Genomic DNA, 21,258 nt, shown 5'->3' with positions numbered 1-21,258 from the left:
AAAGAATGGACCGCTCCCCGATGTATGTTATGAGGTCGCAGAAAAGGTGCTGTTCTAGCTGAAGAGCTTACTACTTCTCTGCTGTGTGCGATCGCATGCGCCTTGCTACATCTCCGGAATTGGAGGTCTTGTGGAACTCCGGACACTTGTGTAGTAGTTAGTGGGACGTTAAGCAAAATAACATTGCTATTAAATCACGTGCGGCTTAATCACGACGTGACGTGACGCTCGTGCGCCGTATCGCCCGTGTGAACCGACAGCGTGGTGCTGCGTGCGAACGATTTGCCAAGAAACACGGTGGAGTGCGGCATCTCACCAGTGTGGTTTACATGTGCGTGGTTAACTTAAATGATTCTCTTAACATTTTATCACAAAACAGAGCACTCGTGTGTGTTCTGATCTGAAATGTTAAAGGGACCTTCTTGGCTGTATATTTGTCACAGACATAACACCAGTATAGCTTCTGGGCTGTGTGAGTCCGCATGTGAACTGGTAGGTCGGTTTTCTGGATGAGGGATTTGCAACAGATATTGCGGCCGTGCGCCTTACACCCGTGTGAGTCCGCATACGACGTGCTAGGTGGGATCTCCTGCTGAATACCCTGATTCAAACATTGCATGAGATTGGCTTCTTGCCTGTGCCAGTCAGCATATCAACTACTAGGCTGACTTTGATGCTGAAGAATATGCCACAGATATTGCAGCAATATGGCTTCTCGTCTAAGTGTGTCCGCATGTGATCTCCTAACTCGCGTTTCTGGACGAATGATTTGCCGAACACATTGCAGCAGTGTGGTATATCGCCTGTGAGGGTACGCATGTGACCTGCATAGATGGACTTTCTGGCTGAAGAAATTCCCACAGACGTTGCAGGAGTATGGCCTCTCAACTGTGTGTGTCCGTCTGTGACTTGCATGGACGGATTAACTGCTGAATTACTTGCCACAGACATTACAGCATTACTACTTCTCATCTATGTGTGTCAGCACGTGAAAAGCAGGGACGGATTTACTGCCGAATAATTGCCACAGACATTTCAGGAGTAAGGCTTTTCGTCCGTGTGAGAACGCATGTGAATAGCATGTTTGTTTTCCCTTCTAAAGGATTCGCCACAGAAAGTCTCGTCTGTATGGGTCCACATATGATGAGATAGAGTGTCTTTCCGGCTGAATGATTTGCCACAGACTTTGCACAGTACGACTTCCTTTCTGTGTGTGTCCACATATGAACAGTGAGTGTGCTGTTCAGGATGAATGATTTGCTACAAACAATGCAGCTGTTTGCCTTCACGCCTGTATGGGTCCGCACATGATCGGTCAGACTGCCTTTCATTATGTATGATTTGCCATAGATATTGCAGATGTAAGGTTTTTCGCCTGTATGGTCCGCATATGATCGGTTAGTTTGCTTCTCATTATGAATGATTTGGCACAGACATTGCAGCTGTATGGCTTCTCGCCTGTATAGGTCCGCATATGTACGGTTAGACTGCCTTTCTTTCTGAATGATTTGCCACAGACATTGCAACTGAAAGGCTTCTCGCCTGTATGGGTCCTTATATGACACGCTAGAATGTCTTTCAGTATGAATGATTTGCTACAAACATTGCATCTGTATGACTCCGCATATGATCGGTTAGTTTGCCTCTCTTTATGAATGATTTGCCACAGACACGGCAGTTGTATGGCTTCTCACCTGTATGGGTCCGCATATGTTCGGTTAGATTGCCTTTCTTCCTGAATGATTTGCCACAGACATTGTAACTGTATGGCTTCTCACCGGTATGTATACGCATATGACCCATTAGAATGCCTTTCTTCATGAATGATCTGCTACAGACATTGCAGCTGTAAGGCCTCTCGCCTGTATGAGTCCGCATATGATCGGTTAGTTTGCCTCTCTTTATGAATGATTTGCCACAGACATTGCAACTGTATGGGTCCGCATATGACCGGTTAGAATGCCTTTCGTTGCGAATGATTTACCACACACACCGCAGCTGTATGGCCTCTCCCCTGTATGGGTCCGCAGATGTTCGTTTAGATGGCCTTTCTGTATGAATGATTTGCTACAGACATGGCAGCTGTTTGGCTTCTCGCATGTATGGGACTGCATATGATCGGTTAGTTTGCCTTTCTCTATGAAGGATTTGCCACAGACACTACAACGGCATGGCCTCTCCCCTGTATGGGTCCGCAGATATTCGTTTAGATGGCCTTTCTGTATGAATGATTTGCTACAGACATGGCAGCTGTGTGGCTTCTCGCCTGTATGAGTCCGCATATGATCGGTCAGACTGCTTTTCTTTATGAATAATTTGCCACATACACCGCACCTGTATGGCTTATCACCTGTATGGGTCCGTACATGACCGGTTAGAATGCCTTTCGTTGCGAATGATTTGCCACAGACATGGCAGCTGTATGGCTTCTCGCCTGTATGGGACCGCATATGATCGGTTAGTTTGCCTTTCTCTATGAAGGATTTGCCACAGACACCGCACCTGTATGGCCTCTCACCTGTATGGGTCCGCAGATGTTCGTTTAGATGGCCTTTCTGTATGAATGATTTGCTACAGACATGGCAGCTGTGTGGCTTCTCGCCTGTATGGGTCCGCATATGATCGGTCAGACTGCCTTTCTTTATGAATAATTTGCCACATGCACCGCAGCTGTATGGCTTCTCACCTGTATGGGTCCGCATATGATCGGTTAGACTGCCTTTCTTTATGAATAATTTGCCACAGACACCGCAGCTGTATTGCTTCTCACCTGTATGGGTCCGCATATGGTTGGTGAGATTGCCTTTCAGTATGAATGAATTGCTACAGATATTGCAGCGGTATGGCTTATCGCCTGTGTGAGACCGCATAACGTCCGGCCTTTTCCTGAAATTTTTATGAGATACTGAGCAATCGTTTATAATCGCACCTGTATGCAATCGCGTGTCCTCTGTCAGCATTTTCCTCTTTGTAAAGCAATTATCAGAAAATACGCACACTTGGAGCGGGTGGATCCTGAGGTGTTCAGACAAGCTGCTTCGGCTACATAACACCTTTCCGCAGTGATCGCAATTGAAGGGTCGATCTTTCTTGTGTCTCTTCAGATGTCCCAAGAGGTCCAACTTCCCAGCCAGGATGTCACTGCACACACTACACCTAAAACTAGCTGATCCGCCTTCCGGAGGTTGATGATCTCTATAGCTCACCTCGGGTCTCGATCTACAGTGACAAATTAAAACCATGTGACCAACAGTTCAACAGCCAACTCCACTACAACTCTCACACAGGGGATTTGCTACTGGACATTCCAATCACTGATATCCAGTGCAGAGAGCTCGTTACTGATAACCATTACATTCCTGAGAGTAACCATTATCTGAGGTTAAAATTCAAAACCTCTCACTTGTAACGAGAATGTGTTGCGTCTTTTCTTAATCACGATATCACGCGCAAGAAACTTGTCACGGTTTAGAAATGTACGAGTTAATAGACCTCATTTGAAGAAAGCATGAGAAGTGGTCCTGCCTAAAAGTGTAAATACTCATACAAGCTCTTTAATCCAGCACATATTATTCTACCGAAATCCGTAGTCTGTTCTCCTACATAAAGAACGGCATATGCTTTGGAGTTTTGATCTTGTTGAACCACTCTGCGCTTTGTCGCAGGCAAGTAATAAATTTTGTAAAGGACCTTGTTCTTGAGGTTGTTTGAGAGAATGTCTGTGTTGTAGATATTAATAAAGTTGAGAACGTTTGCCGACATTCAGCAAGATCTGTTGAAACATGGCTAATATTTCATGAATGTTATTTTGTCACACAAATATACATATTGTATTTGTACATTGTTATCATATCACTATAGCATTTTATTATGTCACTGTATCGCTTTTCCGAAATATGTATCTTTGATGTGCAATCAAACATAGCCAACCTATATATAGGACGGTAGGTTTATACAAGGACGTTCATAATTACTACCATGCACTACATCATTCTACGTCTTAATTGCTGTATTTAACACGGAAACCACTAATACTGATGAAATCCTGGAAAAGCTGAAATATAACAAGTATACGACGGCTCTCTCCCTAGCATTGATACTATATTTTCTCCTCAAGACACTGCTGTTATAGACATTATGAAGGCAACACAGAATATGGCTTTGGTGGTAGCATTTTATTACAATGTTCTAATATCCTGATTTTGAATCCAAACGCAACCTATCATGCCCTTGAATATTCTTACAAGTATTACTTTAACAATACGGATAGAAGGAGCATGAAAATCAAGGCTTGAGCCAAAATTCGAGATGACAAGACGTTGAATTGCACTGTAGTGGATATTGCTGCTATGTAAAGGAAGGAATGTCATTCTATTTATTTCAAAAGATCACGGGCAACGTGATTATTTTTAGTGGATTGATAACATAGTTGGATAGCATCCAATTCTGTGCCTGTCTCCCCACCACAGAGTAGTTCCACATATTCTACGGAAGAACGGTTATAGGTGAGATCCGCTTACAACTGCCACATGGGAAAATCGATCACGCAGGCAAAAATATATCGTAACATGAACAGGTACTTTCCAATTCATGCTGTATGAAATGAATTCACATGGCCCAGTCGAATGCATGACTGGCTCACAAGCATAGTAATGGGAGGCTCGACCATGTATTGTTACTGCACTCTTTGGAGAAAATAAGTGAACAAATGAAAGGGGGACATTGATTCCAGATATGACAGACTAAACCTCTTGATCATCAAACAAGATATTGATGTTGACACCACTATACAACAGGGGGCAGAAAATACGACACTGGATTGTATGTCATGCGTTCTGTGGCATATCACGCCAAGCAAAGGTGCAAAAGTCTGTAACCCTTCTTCTTTACGTGAATACTTGATTCCTGTGACAAGTAATTTATCAGGTTCACAATTAGTTTTCAGTAAAATAATGTTTCATTTTGCATTGATAAATATTCTATACGAGCCAGCTATATTGCTGTAACTCGTGGCACGTCCCAGGTGACGGATACGGGTTCCCCGCTGGCCTGCCGATGAACTTGAGCAAAATATAAAAGCTCTCGCGTACCAAACATGTACAAAGTCTTTAATGGCAACTTTGGCGGAGATGGAGACGTTCAGTAGGGACCAGGTGGCGGAAGAGGTACACTAAATTTCTGGAAGTTAATGCAGAAAAGAGGGTAGCGTTTCTTCTCTAGAGGAGTGGCTGCAAAAGGCATCTGTTCTCCATGTCCGGAGCTGCGTTACTCCCTTCTGTCATGAGCTCTAAAATGCTCAAGACAATCCGGCCGTAAAATAATACCGTTATATCATTACAGAAATATTTCTCATGGTATCGGAGCCAAGGTTAGTGCAGCCCCTGGAAGGGACGCGCATTGGCAGGGCCCAGTCAGCATGAAAAGTATGCTAGGGTTACCGTCGCACGGGCTGTGACGGCTAACCAAGCTAGTACCCCCATTTTGTATCCAATCATTGAATTATGCCTGGATGAAGTAGCGAATAAGCCTCTGCACTTGAGAGAAGGCTTGTAGGCATCTGAGACATACATACATACATACATTATCATTATAGACTGCTATGCCTTTCAGCGTTCAGTCTGCAAGCCTCTGAGAATTTACTATACGTCGCCACAATCCTCGATTTGCAACTAGTGTTGTGGCCTCATTTAGTTCTATACCTCTCATCTTTAAATCGTTAGAAACCGAGTCTAACCATCGTCGTCTTGGTCTACCTCTACTTCTCTTACCCTCCATAGCAGAGTCGATTATTCTCATAGGTAACCTATCCTCCTCCATTCGCCCCACATGACCCCACCACCGAAGCCGGTTTATGCGTACAGCTTCATCCATCGAGTTCATTCCTAAATTAGCCTTTATTTCTTCATTCCGAGTGCCCTCCTGCCATTGTTCCCACCTGTTTGTACCAGCAATCATTCTTGCTACTTTCATGTCTGTTACTTCTAACTTATGAATAAGATATCCTGAGTCCACCCAGCTTTCGCTCCCGTAAAGCAAAGTTGGTCTGAAAACAGACCGATGTAAAGATAGTTTCGTTTGGGAGCGGACTTCCTTCTTACAGAATACAATCGATCGCAGCTGCGAGCTCACTGCATTAGCTTTACGGCACCTTGATTCAATCTCACTTACTATATTACCATCCTGGGAGAACACACAACCTAAATACTTGAAATTATCGACCTGTTCTAGCTTTGTATCACCAATCCCACATTCAATTCTGTTGAATTTCTTACCTACCGACATCAATTTAGTCTTCGAGAGGATAATTTTCATACCATACTCATTGCACCTGTTTTCAAGTTCCACGATATTAGACTGTAGGCTTTCGGCACAATCTGCCATTAAGACCAAGTCGTCAGCATAGGCCAGACTGCTTACTACATTTCCACCTAATTGAATCCCTCCCTGCCATTTTATACCTTTCAGCAGATGATCCATGTAAACTACAAACAGCAAAGGTGAAAGATTACAGCCTTGTCTAACCCCTGTAAGAACCCTGAACCAAGAACTCATTCTGCCATCAATTCTCACTGAAGCCCAATTGTCAACATAAATGCCTTTGATTGCTTTTAATAATCTGCCTTTAATTCCATAGTCCCCCAGTATGGCGAACATCTTTTCCCTCGGTACCCTGTCATATGCTTTCTCTAGATCTACGAAACATAAACACAACTGCCTATTCCTCTCGTAGCATTTTTCAATTACCTAGCGCATACTGAAAATCTGATCCTGACAGCCTCTCTGTGGTCTGAAACCACACTGGTTTTCATCCAACTTCCTTTCAACGACTGATTGCACACTCCCTTCCAAGATGCCAGTGAATACTTTGCCTGGTATACTTAATCAAAGAGATACCTCGATAGTTGTTGCAATCCTTCCTGTTCCCTTGCTTATAGATAGGGGCAATTACTGCTTTTGCCCAATCTGAAGGTACCTTACCAACACTCCACGCTAATTTTACTACTCTATGAAGCCATTTCATCCCTGCCTTCCCACTATACTTCACCATTTCAGGTCTAATTTCATCTATTCCTGCTGCTTTATGACAATGGAGTTTATTTACCATCCTTTCCACTTCCTCAAGCATAATTTCACCAATATCATTTTCCTCCCCCCCTTGAGCTTCGCTGTTCACAACACCACCATGATGATTTCCTTTTACATTGAGAAGATGTTCAAAATATTCCCTCCACCTCTCCAGTGATTCCCTGGGATCTATTATGAGTTCACCTGAATTACTCAAAACACTGTTCATTTTCTTTTTCCCTCCCTTCCTAAGATTCTTTATTACTGTCCTGAAAGGTTTCCCTGCTGCTTGACCTAGCCTTTCCAGGTTGTTACCAAAATCTTCCCATGACTTCTTTTTGGATTCAAGAATTATTTGTTTCGCTCTGTTTCTTTCATCTACATACAACTCCCTATCTGCCTCGGCCCTTGTTTGGAGCCATTTCTTATAAGCCTTCTTTTTACGTTTACAAGCTGCTCTCACTTCATCATTCCACCAAGATGTTCGCCTTTTCCCATCTTTACACACAGTTGTTCCAAGACATTCCCTGGCTGTTTCTACTACAGCATCCCTTTATGCCACCCATTCACTTTCTATATCCTGAACCTGCTTAATGTCTACTGTTCGAAACTTCTCACTAATCATATCCATGTACTTCTGTCTAATTTCCTCGTCCTGAAGATTTTCTACCCTTATTCGTTTGCAGACAGATTTCACTTTCTCTACCTTAGGCCTAGAGATACTTAGTTCACTACAAATCAGATAGTGGTCTGTATCATCGAAAAATCCCCGGAAAACTCGTACATTCCTAACAGATTTCCTGAATTCGAAGTCTGTTAAGATATAGTCTATTATGGATCTGGTACCCCTAGCCTCCCACGTGTAGCGGTGAATAGCCTTATGCTTGAAGAATGTATTTGTAACAGCTAAACCCATACTAGCACAGAAGTCCAGCAAACGCTTCCCATTCCCATTAGCTTCCATATCTTCCCCACATTTACCAATCACCCTTTCGTATCCTTCAGTTCTATTCCCAACTCTCGCATTGAAATCGCCCATGAGCACTATTCTATCCTTGCTGTTTACCCTGACTACGATGTCACTCAATGCTTCATAAAACTTGTCAACTTCATCCTCATCTGCACCCTCACATGGTGAATACACGGACACAATTCTAGTCCTAATTCCTCCAACTGACAAATCTACCCACATCATTCGCTCATTTACGTGCCTAACAGAAACTATGTTCCGTGCAATGGTATTCCTGATAAAGAGCCCTACCCCAGACTCTGACCTTCCCTTTCTAACACCCGTTATGTACACTTTATAATCTCCTATCTCTTCCTCGTTATCTCCCCTTACCCGAATATCACTTACTCCTAGCACATCCAGATGCATCCTCTTTGCTGACTCAGCCAGTTCTACTTTCTTTCTTCCATAAGCCCCATTAATATTGATAGCTCCCCATCGAATTCCATTTCGTTCGCCAAGTTGTTTCCAAGGAGTCCCTCGCCTGTCAAATGGGAGTGGGACTCCGTTACTCCCATAGGTCCGAGGCTTGCTTAAAATGTTCTGAGCTCGGTCGATTCATGAAGCAGGATGCTGCCCTACTTGCACATAGTCCAAGTGAGGATCTCTCCTCTAACGGGTTATGGACCACCGGTAGATTGTATAGTCCTAGCCGCCTGAGCACAAGGAGGGCCACGACTCAGAATATGTCCGAGATGCCCACTCCCATTCCATAGCCACTGGTATCCCGACTCTCAGGACCACTTACTAGGCCACTCAGTCGTTGCCCATGGTTCACGAACTAGGACGTGACTACAGTAACCCACCAACATGAACCATAGGCATCTGAGAGGTGGGGAAAAAAGATGGAATGGAGAAAAGTCATGGGAAAAGAGGTGTGGTTACTAACTGGTGTACAACAGAAACCGAAGGACAGTTCATGGTGTTGACATTGTCATATCAGCTAAATTTGACGGTTCAGTCTCCGAGGTGCAAAACTTTGACAATCGCTTGATGTAACTCGTCCGCACTGGGGAAAGAAGGAAATTCCAATTTTTCACAGCAACGCTCCACAAACTGACGTGCTCATGGAAACCAAAGATGCGTTCTGGGCACCGCCTGACAAGAAGACCGCTGACTATCTTATCGCTGCCACTGATCTGAATGGACGTGTCGGACCGAGGAAAGAAGAACAAACAATCCATGCCGTTCATGGACTAGCGAAAAGAACGAAGATGCCCAACAATTTCGCGATTATGCAGAAACTGATCATCGCAAACACACGGTTCAAAAAGAGTGATATTCGTCTACTCAGTACTACAGTGGCTCCCATCCAATTCGCATTGACTACATCCTTGTGAATGGGTGAAATCTCGAAGATGTTCTAGAGATAACAGTTGCCCCTTATTAAATCCTTGCGATGCAACAAAGACCAGTCATCTAAGCTGCGGATAAAGTCACCAAGAGCCCAATACTTCTCAGGAAATAGACAAATTGGGATCAAATGGTTGCCCCTGAAGAAGGAGACTAACGTCGTTGCAGAAGTTACAGAGTCACAAATCACCATAGTTGAAGTGAGCCGGACTAAACTGAAAGACGCCTTTCGCTCTATTCCTGGAACAATTAAGGCAGGGCGACGACAACGAAGGATTAAACATGACATATGGCTAAGGAATGAAGATGTTAAATATGCAGTACGGTTGAAGAAGCAGCTGTACCACAAGTTTCTTGCTCGTTGGAATGCCTACGAGGCTGCCACTCGTAAAATGAAGGAGGTATTTGCCGTAACATAATCAAACCGGTAGGCAGGACTATATGTGAAACATGACATGCGCGAATTCGAGCGGAATTTTTAACGGCTAGTCCAATCGAGCCAACGCAAAACATCAGAAGTCAAACGTTTTTACGGCATCAATGAGGAAACAGACGATTTGCTACTGGACAGGCGGGAAGCGCGAGTACACTGGCGGAACTATTTTGACAACATTTCAATCATGGAATTTCCGTATCTACCAATCCTAATCACCTCCGCTGGGAAGGTCCAACGTAGGAAAATGACGTCACTAAAGTCCAGACTATGCGGAAGGAAATGAAATCAGGGAAAGCCATCTGCCCCGATTATCTTCCAACAGAGTTTTGTTTCTCTCAATGGGGGGATGCAGCAGTGTGGCTAAAGCAAGCTTTTCAGCCATATCATCAAAGAAGGTCATAAACAAACAGACTGGCGACGGAGTATCAATTCAGAAATAAGGGAAGCCCTGGCGATTTTTCTAATCACGGCCCGAACATACTTCTGAGCCTCGCAACGAGAGACTTAGATCAAAGCTTCGACAAAAGGATTAGCGATTTAGCCAAACATACAACAAGCCAAGCTGGATTTGTGTAAAATTGTGGCGCAATAGGAGAAACCCATGTTGCCGGACTATTACTTGAGAAACACTGTGAAAAAAATAAGAGGCTTCATGACAAATTTCTGGACCCTTAGAAGCCCTTCCATCGGGTACTTCATGACCTAATCAGTCAGCCCTACAAGTACATGGCATTCCAGAGCACCTTGCTGAGAGGGTATAATTGCTCTACAAAGAACAAATGAGTTGTGTTCAAGCTGCCGCAGGAGCGTCTGATGACTTCCGCATAACTGTAGGAGTCCATCAACGCCCCGGCTTATCACCACTGCAGCTTATTCTTGTGATGGGCATAATTACCACAAACCTGCGCAGTCCAATACCATGGACACTTCTCTAAGCAAATGATATCATTTGGCTGAAGAGAATAAGCTAGACCTGCAGCGTCAAACAGAAGACTGGAACAATCGACTAGCGCAATAAGCCCCGCGCCTCAACAAGAACAAGACAGAATACATTGCATTAAATCGTCGAGAAGTTGGAACCATGCATGTTGACGTTGAAGATATAGCACGAGTAGAGATATTTAAGTATATTGGCTCCACAATCTATGATTATGGCCAACTTACTGATGAAGTCAACTTAAGGATATACAAAGCCTGACTGAAGTGGAGAATGACAACAGGCGCCCTTCCGAACTTTGGACGAAGGGCCATCTCTAAACTAAGTTCTACCGAACTGATATCTGTCCTATCGATATCCATCCTGTCGTTTTCTACGGCAACGAATGCTGCCCAGCTCTAGAGGTAGAACGCCAAATAAGCATCATGGATACGAAGTTGCTTAGGTGGAAGGCTGGCATAACTAGACTAGATCACATTTCAAATGATGTTATTAGAAAACGTTTTGGCATTGCAGCGATCCAGAAGAAAATTGGGGAAAGGCGTGTGCGCTGGTTTGGGCAAGTGTTGCGTGTAGAGGACGATACATTGGGAAAGTCAGTGTATTACACAGAAAGTCGGTGAAAAGAGGCGCTAGGGACGAACCAAACAGCATAGACTGATAAAGTGCACAACGGCCTGAAAGTTGGAAGACTACATGCAGACATGGCCCGAGACCGAACTAACTGGAGTCAATGAACCACAACACCGGACCCTGCCACCAGATGCAGACTGATGAATACTCTGTTACAAAAATGGAGTGCAAAGGATATTTTATACATCCTAACATTCAAATTAGTTTATTGTATGTTCAAATTTTCTTCCCTAAAGCCTATGTCCGATATCTATAAAAACTTATTTTCACAAAATAGTGTTTGAATGGCTGAAAGCTTCTCGATTTCGTGTTTAAGTGACTCCTATAAATGCATTGTGAAGAAAAATTTATAACTCTACAAAATAAAAAATGGGTATATCTGTGTTAAATGGGAAGGACAGTTTGAATATCCGGTGAAATTCTATGAGTACTGTGCCGTTACATTGCCAAACACCACAACAACAACCATAACGGCCAGCCCAAGGTATGAACTAGCAGTTACACAACTGCACCAGTTCGTAAGAAATAAGTGGAAGCTTAATCAGACACTATACACTCCTTCCAACAACAAGAGAACAAGAAAAACTTACCTTAACAAGTGGAGAAGTGTCACAACAAACCGTGGATAATTTAAATTAACCCCTGTACTGGACATCACAACACCAAAAAGTGAAAGAAAGAACAACAACATACCTTTAAGAAGGTAAAATAATTTAATCTTGATACCCAAAGTAGAACAACCTTTTTTTAAATATAAAAATAAAATTAAATAAAACCGTCCAAAATAGAGAAAAACAAACAATAATATAAGGTAATTAACAACTGAGGAAAACTCCTGAAAAACTGAGGTCGGCCAACCAGAAATAAGTGTAAAAGGTACATGACTACATGATAATTACTTTAAGTGAGTAGTGCCTTTGGGGTGCTTTACAAAGGGTGACCTTCAAAGTACAAGTTTTCTCTTCATTTACTCTTTCATTTAACTTATTATATTCGTCCGGATAGTGTGATCATGGAGCTTTCGCTAGGGGATCAGGGTAATTACGTCTCGAGTGACATAAACACACAAGTAGAATAAACAGACGTTAAGACAGCCGAACAAACACAAACCGGGAAAATATCAAGTCAAGAAAGTTTGGATAAAGTGTTAAAGTCACACAGACTCCAAAATAAAATATTTACAAAAGCGACAGAATCCCAAAAAAAACCACTACCATCACTACACAGTAGCTATTGTAACCAACATTCGCCATCAAGAGTTGGCAATGACCAATCACACTGCATAAGCATAACAATGGTCGAAACATAAGGAACCCGGAAATTCCAAAACTCATTCATTTACATTTTACAAGAAAAAAATAAAAGGAAAAGCAGGAATAAAATTAAAAGAGACCCAAACTAAATTTCTGATACCCTGGAGAAAACTCACATGGTCCTAAAACCTTTCCAAGAGGTAGAGTTCCTTTGAAGTACATATAGAGGAGATACACCTTATCTCCCAAAACTCCACATTAATAATAATAAATACTTTTCATAATTTCCCAAACTAGATGAAACGTAATACACCTTCATACCACACATATCCAGATCATTAGGATATGTATACTATATATATATATAAATTTTTACAGAGGAAACCCGAAAAAATTGAACAGTTACTGCCTTTTAAATTTTTGAACCAACAACTAGCATTATGGCTTTTTCAAAGGTCTTAAACACACGAAAGTTCTAGAAGAGGGCATGTTTTCCAAAACATCATTCCGGTCTCCGGCGACTAAGTTCAATTTAAATGAAGAAGAAACTTACAGTTGCAGAATCAGGCTAGTAGTAACATCAAAGCGTCAGTTGCTCCATACTCACGTAATGATATCACAAAATATTGCATTTACTGCAGAAAGGAGGACGGTCTTCAAAATTTAAAAATTAAACCTTTAGAATGGCTGAAAGCCATCGCACTAATATATTATGTCGGATCCATAATGTGCGCTAAGGCCAAAAGCCGGAGCGAGTGAGTAGCATGTCCTTCCTCAATCATGGTCAAGCTTCTTCTCATTTCATAATGGCCGATTACTCCCGCTGGAAGAGAGCAGTTCAAAAAGATGGCGAGGAGCTCCCTGATTGGTCGGAGGCGAGGTCACGTTTCGACCACACCATAACAGATGGCAGCACACAGCAGAATGAGAGTTAAGTATCGAGAGCAAGTCCCAGAGAATAAATGAATTACTTAAGAAATATGATGGTTTACAAGTAGGAGAAATCCAAGTTGAGAATATAAAGGTGACACTGTTTTCTACGGCTAATTGGCCAAATCAAAACCGTTCCTTGGGAAAGCAGTTTTAAATCCGTAATACTGTCTCAGTACCTACAAGAGGGGAGTCCGTCAGTGTATTCTAGCCTGAATAGAATTTTGCAATTCATATTTCTGCTTACATACGTCATAGACAGCAGACGATCATATTAATCAGTTTGTTATTTTCACTCCGATCACGCCTATAAATATGAAGACCATGGAGGTGTGGCACAAAGTGGTCAGCTCAGGGCCACGTGACACTCAACGCTCTAAAGCTGGAAGGAAAACACATAACTAAGTGGTTAGTTCAGGACCATGTGTCTCTACACAAAAGGAAGTAAGCCTCATCACTAGTTAGCTGACGACGATGTGTCTCTCCACAAATGGAAGGTAATCTCAACACTAATGGGTAACCTCAGAAATACGTGTATTTCCACAAGTAAGCAATTAGGAAATTTTATGAATCTTAAAATCTTTTCTTATGTAATTCAATACCAACTGGCATGACAAATAGTTTAGACATTTTAAAGGAAGTCATTTAAGTTGCGGCATGATATTTGTAGACTGCTGAAATGAGAGTGAGGAAACAATAGCGCCTGAGGTGAGATATAAAACAAAGTGGGAAGTAGCAGATAAGATCCGGTCGACTGAATCCTTCAGAAGCATCTAAAATCTATGATGTAAAATGGACTAAGCTACGTAGACAATGGACTGTCCTCTGACATATATGACAAGAAAAAAGAAGACACATAAAATGCATGTCGCTTTGCTGGTCTCTGCACAAAATATGTTTAGAACATAGAAAGCTAATTTAGACTCCATCAAAAATAGAAATATGATTTTGTGTGTGAAAAGGATTCATAAGCAACATTTTTACTGGTGGTCATAATACAAGATTGTTCTCTAATGTAGCCTATTGTGTCCTGTTACACATGAATTACAAGGAAACAGAGAGTGTGAGCTGGTACTGGGTAGTTCTGAGGACCGACATGAATATTTCTTGCCACTAGTTGTGAAAGTACAGTAGGAACAAGTCAGTGCATCACATAAGAGCCGAGAAGACTCTAACCACTCACAAAATCAAATAAACCATTCAGGATTCATAGTTTCCATCACAAATCTGGTTTGAAGTCAAACCTTAGGCTATGACTAGCCATCGCATGACCTGCTGATACAAGGGCTTGGTTAAGAGCACCAATCCGAGACTATAGAATCATTTCCCACGGATTATCAAAGATCATTTCACACAGTAACCAACAAAGGTGTGACAGCAAAAAATTAATTAGCAATGTCACAACTACAGTTCAAAAACACTACTGCATTAAATGTTTTAAAACAGGACATACACTTGTGGTACTTTGTAAGGTCAGTGACAATAATTACAATTTTGAAAGAATATTATATCACTACGTTATTTACCTATTATTATTATTATTATTATTATTATTAGCATAGGGCAACAAGTTAGATACATATATACAAATATATAGTATATACAAATATATAGTATTTACAAATATACACAGACAAGAAACATGTTTTATAGCAGAATGTCCAGTTGAGTGATCCACTGTATGGCTTCCTCTGTTGGTTCCGAAAAGTCACTCGGGCTACCTGTGTAGGAACGTCGTGTACATTCACTTACAATATGGGGATCATCTGTCGAGATGCACCACAGTCGCACTCTGGTGATGAGATATATTTCCACTTATAAAGGGCATCCCTGCATCGTCCATGATTTGTTCTCACCCGATTCAGAGTGGTCCAAATCATACGCGGTAGATGATGTTCACTAGAAAAGATGTTGTGTAAGGAACTGTCTGTGGCAACTTTCCAGCGACTTCTCCATTCTTCTAAAGGGTGAAAATTCCCATCAGCCAATGCGACAGCATCATGCAAAGATGGATGTCATGACTCCAACCTCGTTACCTTGAGAACAGGAATATCATCCAAAACAGGCAGTTGAGGGTTCATTTCTATCTTCTTGAACTCTCGGATGGGAGCATTTTATCTTTATAAAACAGGTGGCATTTTACCTGACAGAATTGGCAGCCAATAAAAGGATGTGGACAGGATAGTACCAGATATTAACCGCAAGCTAGCATTCAGTTGAGTATCAATTAGTCTTGTATATGGGCTATCCAGCCAAACTGGTGCACAGTACTCAGCACACGAGAAAACCAGTCCCAAAGCAGAAGATCATGAAGTCTTTGCTGATGAACCCCAACTTGAGCCATACAATTCCTGAAGGATAATATTACGTGTTTTGAGCTTTCTGGACAGATTCATAAGATGTTGTTTGTAAGATAGTGTGCGATCAAGTGTAATCCCCAAATATTTGGGATAGCTGCTATGCCGAAGTTCTTGGTGACAAAAACGTATGTGAAGTTTAATGCCAGCTTGGCGATTATTCAGGTGAAAACATGACACTTCTGTTTTGTTAGGGTTAGGACACAGTTGCCATTTCTTGAAGTACGTTTCAAGTGAAATCAGGTCTCTTTGTAGCACTTTTTCTGTCACACTAAGGTCTCGAATTTGAGTAGCTAGTGTTATGATATCAGCATAACAAAATGTTTGTGATGATATTTCTGGGAGATCAGAGATATACAAATTGAATAGTAGGGGAGACAGTACCGATCCTTCAGGTAATCCATTTTTTAGCTTCCTTTCTCTACTCATACTATTTCCCATACACACTCGAAATTTTCTGTCATCGAGCATATTGCTTATAACCTGCACGATTGTCCTACAGGGTACAATTCTGAGAAGCTTGTAAATTAATCCTTCCCTCCAGACAGCGTCAAATGCTGCTGTAAGATCAATGAATACAGCTGAGGTCTTGAGTTGTTTCTGGAAACCTGCTTCCATGTGGAATGTCAGTGAAAGCACTTGAACGCAGCAGCTGCGATTTGGCCTGAATCCAGCTTGATCAACTGTAATACGCTGAAAAATTGTTGCGCTGATTCTGTTGTGGAATAGCCTCTCAAAAAGAAGGGCAACTGGTCTATAACTGCTTGGGTCATTGGCAGGCTTACCTGGTTTCAAGATGGAAATCACTTTCGTTCGTTTGAATTCTGCCGGGAGTTGTCTGTTCTGTAGAAGGTCGGTAAAAAATCTTAACAGCCAACTTCTTGCATTCTTCCCTAAATTAATGCGAAATTCTGGATGAATGTCGTCAAAATCTGGAGCTGTACTTGGTTTAACGTCATTGAGAGCAGCATTGATGTCTTGCACCGTAAGCGGTTGTGAATACCTTGATGTGCGTGGTGTTCTTGATTCCAGAGTTTGGAGCTGGCGCCGTATGTATTTGGTATGTTTCTTATCTGATGGAGTTTGGGAAGTTAATAATAATGTTATTTGCTTTACGTCCCACTAACTACTCTTTTACGGTTTTCGGAGACGGCGAGGTGCCGGAACTTTGTCCCGCGGGAGTTCTTTTACGTGCCAGTAGGTAAATCTACCGACACGAGGCTGACGTATTTGAGCACCTTCAAATACCACCGGACTGAGCCAGGATCGAACATGCCAAGTTGGGGTCAGAAGGCCAGCGCCTCAACCGTCTGAGCCACTCACCCCGGCAGAGTTTGGGAAGTTGTGACGATGTGAGATGCTACTTCATCCGGAGTAACTCCAGGCTGTTCCTTCACCAAATGTGTCCTTCCTCCAAGTTTTCTGCGGTGCCCCCAAGAACTTCTACTGGAATGAGTTAGGTCGATATTCTCCACTGTTTCAATCCACCGTTCTCTCCGGGTAGTATCCATACTGGAAAGAAGTTCATCAGCTATGTCTTCATCACCAGTATGCAGATATTCGTTATAGAGTGCATCAATCTCTGCTTTCCAACCAGGGATGTATCCTTTTCTATGGCATACTCTTCTTCTTAGCCTCCATCATAACTGCATCTACGAAACGCTCGTAATTGTGCTTGGGAGCAATCCACCGAACACATTTATCCAGTTCAGTGGTGAATGTTGACAATTTTGTTTTTCTGAAGTTCCTCCGAGCATGTGGTATTGACCGTACAACAGGAATTTTGATGCCAATGTCCACTACAATGGGGCCATGTTGACTGTGGGGAAAATGTCTTAACACTTTACGACTGGTATGTAAGGGCTTTCCTGCCTCATTGCAGGTAACAAATCACAATTCAGGATTGAAATCCCTATTTCATGCAGCTCATTGGAAAGTACCAAGATCTTTTGGGTAAGAAATCAGGTGGAGATTGTTCATTTCTGTCCAATCTACGAGTTTCTTTCCACATTCATTGTTATTCGAGTACTTCCATAGTTTGTGATGGCTGTTGAAGTAGCCTATATAAACTGCAGGGTGTTGAGCAGTCGGGAGTACGGTACCTGACCACTGTGCGTTTGGGGGTTTATAAATGTTAAAAATAGTAACATCTGCCACTCACACAGCAACACAATGGATGCCTTCGTCTTCGTTTTGAAAGAGCAGTGAGGCATCTTGGATATTATTACGAACATAAGTAGCTATACCATGTGCACTGTGATACGTTGCACCAAGAGCTGTGAAACCATCAATGAGGCCCCTTTTCCGAAACTCTTCTTTATCGGCTGTATGGATTTCATGTATAACCACAACGTCTATATTATTATTCAGGATAACTTTGGATAGGTAGTCATATTTTGCTCTGCTGATGCTTTCTACGTTAAGCTCGAAAACATGGATGAAAGGTACGATGTTTCTTGTCTGGTAGCTCTGAGATGAGCCATTTCCATGAAATACTTCTTTCATTGCTGGAGGATCTTTAAAAAGATAGGTCCAGCAGACACAGTTATTACTTTCTTAGCACCACCCGGGGGTCACGTGTAGGGCACTTTGAGGGTAAACCTACGGACGTGATGCAATAATGTACCGAGTATTTATCTACTTTTATGAGATAATAAATTCACTTACTTGAAGAATTCTGAATTTTTTTAGGCAACCTGAACAAATTTAAAATTCCACTTGTACCTGTCCATTTTATTAGTTAATACTAATTGTGTAAGTATGTTTGCAATCAAAACACTAGAAGCACCTGACTGACAATGAACACTAAAATGAATCAGAAAGTGTGACCACATCACTGGAATGAACATAAATCAATAGCCCAATTTTTTATGCTTATAACAATGCACAAGTTTTATTTGAAAACTATGATACCGAAGATGTAGCATAACTGACCTCAAAGTTTCATTTCTACAACACATTATCTGCTTTGGCGTCCACAAATGGAGGAATCTGACTTAACACACAAGAGAACAGAAATGATCAGAAAAAAGGAATCTAACCAAATAATTTCAAAATGACATTCTTCGAGTTATCACATTATTGAACTGAGCCATCATTATATTGATTAATGAAACTGATTATGTTAGTTTGAAATATTTATTGTTTACAATGTACATAAAACTTAACAATTTCGAATTAGAAGATTTAATTTCTAATCTACAAGTATAGCTTTTTCTGTGTGTCACTGTTGGCATGAACGTTTAAAAATATTACTGAGAATATCTGGAAGCAATAGTTTCAGATAGCATTTCAGACGATAAGAATGTGATGAACAAATGATGCAGAGAAAGTGAAAGAAAGAACACTTTTTCATGGTTGCTTAAAGGTATTGTAAACAAATACACTTCAAAAATATCTAGCTTTACCAGAGATTCTTTTTGTAGATATATATTGAATAAAACTATGAGTACATGATGGAACATTAAATATGACCTTAAAGTTCCTGAATATTTTAGATAATTTTAACCAATAGAATTTTCACATATTAGTGTTTAAATGTAACCTTGTAAAGACAGGATTGAACTGATGAACATGGCCACTTTTGGGGATAAACCAACCACTACTGAACACAACTGTGAATAGGTACAACATATTCCATATTGTATAAAACTTGTAGTGTACGTACTTTGTTTCTTCTTTGATGTATGGCAACAGCTTTTCATCAGTTTGTTCCTCTATGAATATTTCCTCCTTAGTATCTTCGGAAGGCTGTCAGTAAGAAATAAGACAAGTAGAATAAAGAAGTAAGGAATAAAAATATATAGGCCTAAAATAGAAACAGCTGAGAAAACAAATTTCATAGTGGCACGAGAAGAGTATAATTAATTCATCGCCCATTTAAAAAATATATAATGGAAAGGAACAATCAAATGAAAATCCCATTAAATGCAAGAGAGGTGTCTACCTTGGTGGTAAATGGTACACAAAAATACATTATTATCAAGCACTAAATTTTAAAAGGACAGAGAAGAAGACAATTTCCTAAAAACAGTATTCTACAATTTTTGCTGTTTTTTTCTATTAAGCACACAGCTCATCCTTAATAAATGTATAGAATTTACAAACTCTTACTCATAATGTTTTCTGTTTTACAAACATAATCAACACACATACCACTTGTGCAACTACTTCAAATAATACTATACAAATTCTATTAGGTTAAAATTTACATTGCATTTACTTATTTAATTTTTTACCCTTGTTGGAACCTAACTTGCACAATGACCTGCTGTGTTTTAACCTGAGTCCCTTTGGCACTGCTTTTCAAACAATTGATGAGATATGTTGTTGTTTGAGTCATCAGTCCATAGACTGGTTTGATGCAGCTCTCCATGCCACCCTATCCTGTGCTAACCTTTTCATTTCTACGTAACTATTGCATCCTACATCTGCTCTAATCTGTTTGTCATATTCATACCTTGGTCTACCCCTACCGTTCTTGCCACCTACACTTCCTTCAAAAACCAACTGAACAAGTCCTGGGTGTCTTAAGATGTGTCCTATCATTCTATCTCTTCTTCTCGTCAAATTTAGCCAAATCGATCTCCTCTCACCAATTCGATTCAGTATCTCTTCATTCGTGATTCGATCTATCCATCTCACCTTCAGCATTCTTCTGTAACACCACATTTCAAAAGCTTCTATTCTCTTTCTTTCTGAGCTAGTTATCGTCCATGTTTCACTTCCATACAATGCCACGCTCCACACAAAAGTCTTCAAAAACATCTTTCTAATTCCGATATCAATGTTTGAAGTGAGCAAATTTCTTTTCTTAAGAAAGCTCTTCCTTGCTTGTGCTAGTCTGCATTTTATGTCCTCTTTACTTCTGCCATCGTTGGTTATTTTACTACCCAAGTAACAATATTCATCTACTTCCTTTAACACTTCGTTTCCTAATCTAATATTTCCTACATCACCTGCCTTCGTTCGACTGCACTCCATTACTTTTGTTTTGGACTTATTTATTTTCATCTTGTACTCCTTACCTAAGACTTCATCCATACCACTCAGCAACTTCGAGATCTTCTGCAGTCTCAGATAAAATAACAATATCATCGGCAAATCTCAAGGTTTTGATTTCCTCTCCTTGGACTGTGATTCCCTTTCCAAATTTCTCTTTGATTTCCTTTACTGCCCGTTCTATGTAAACATTGAAAAGGAGAGGGGACAAACTGCAGCCTTGCCTCACTCCTTTCTGGATTGCTGCTTCTTTTTCAAAGCCCTCGATTCTTATCACTGCAGAC

The sequence above is a fragment of the Anabrus simplex genome, chromosome X (genome assembly GCF_040414725.1).
Source record: "Anabrus simplex isolate iqAnaSimp1 chromosome X, ASM4041472v1, whole genome shotgun sequence".
In the NCBI taxonomy this organism is placed as follows: Eukaryota; Metazoa; Arthropoda; class Insecta; order Orthoptera; family Tettigoniidae; genus Anabrus; species Anabrus simplex.
The sequence above is the reverse complement of the archived record's forward strand: the minus strand, read 5'-3'. Positions refer to the sequence as shown.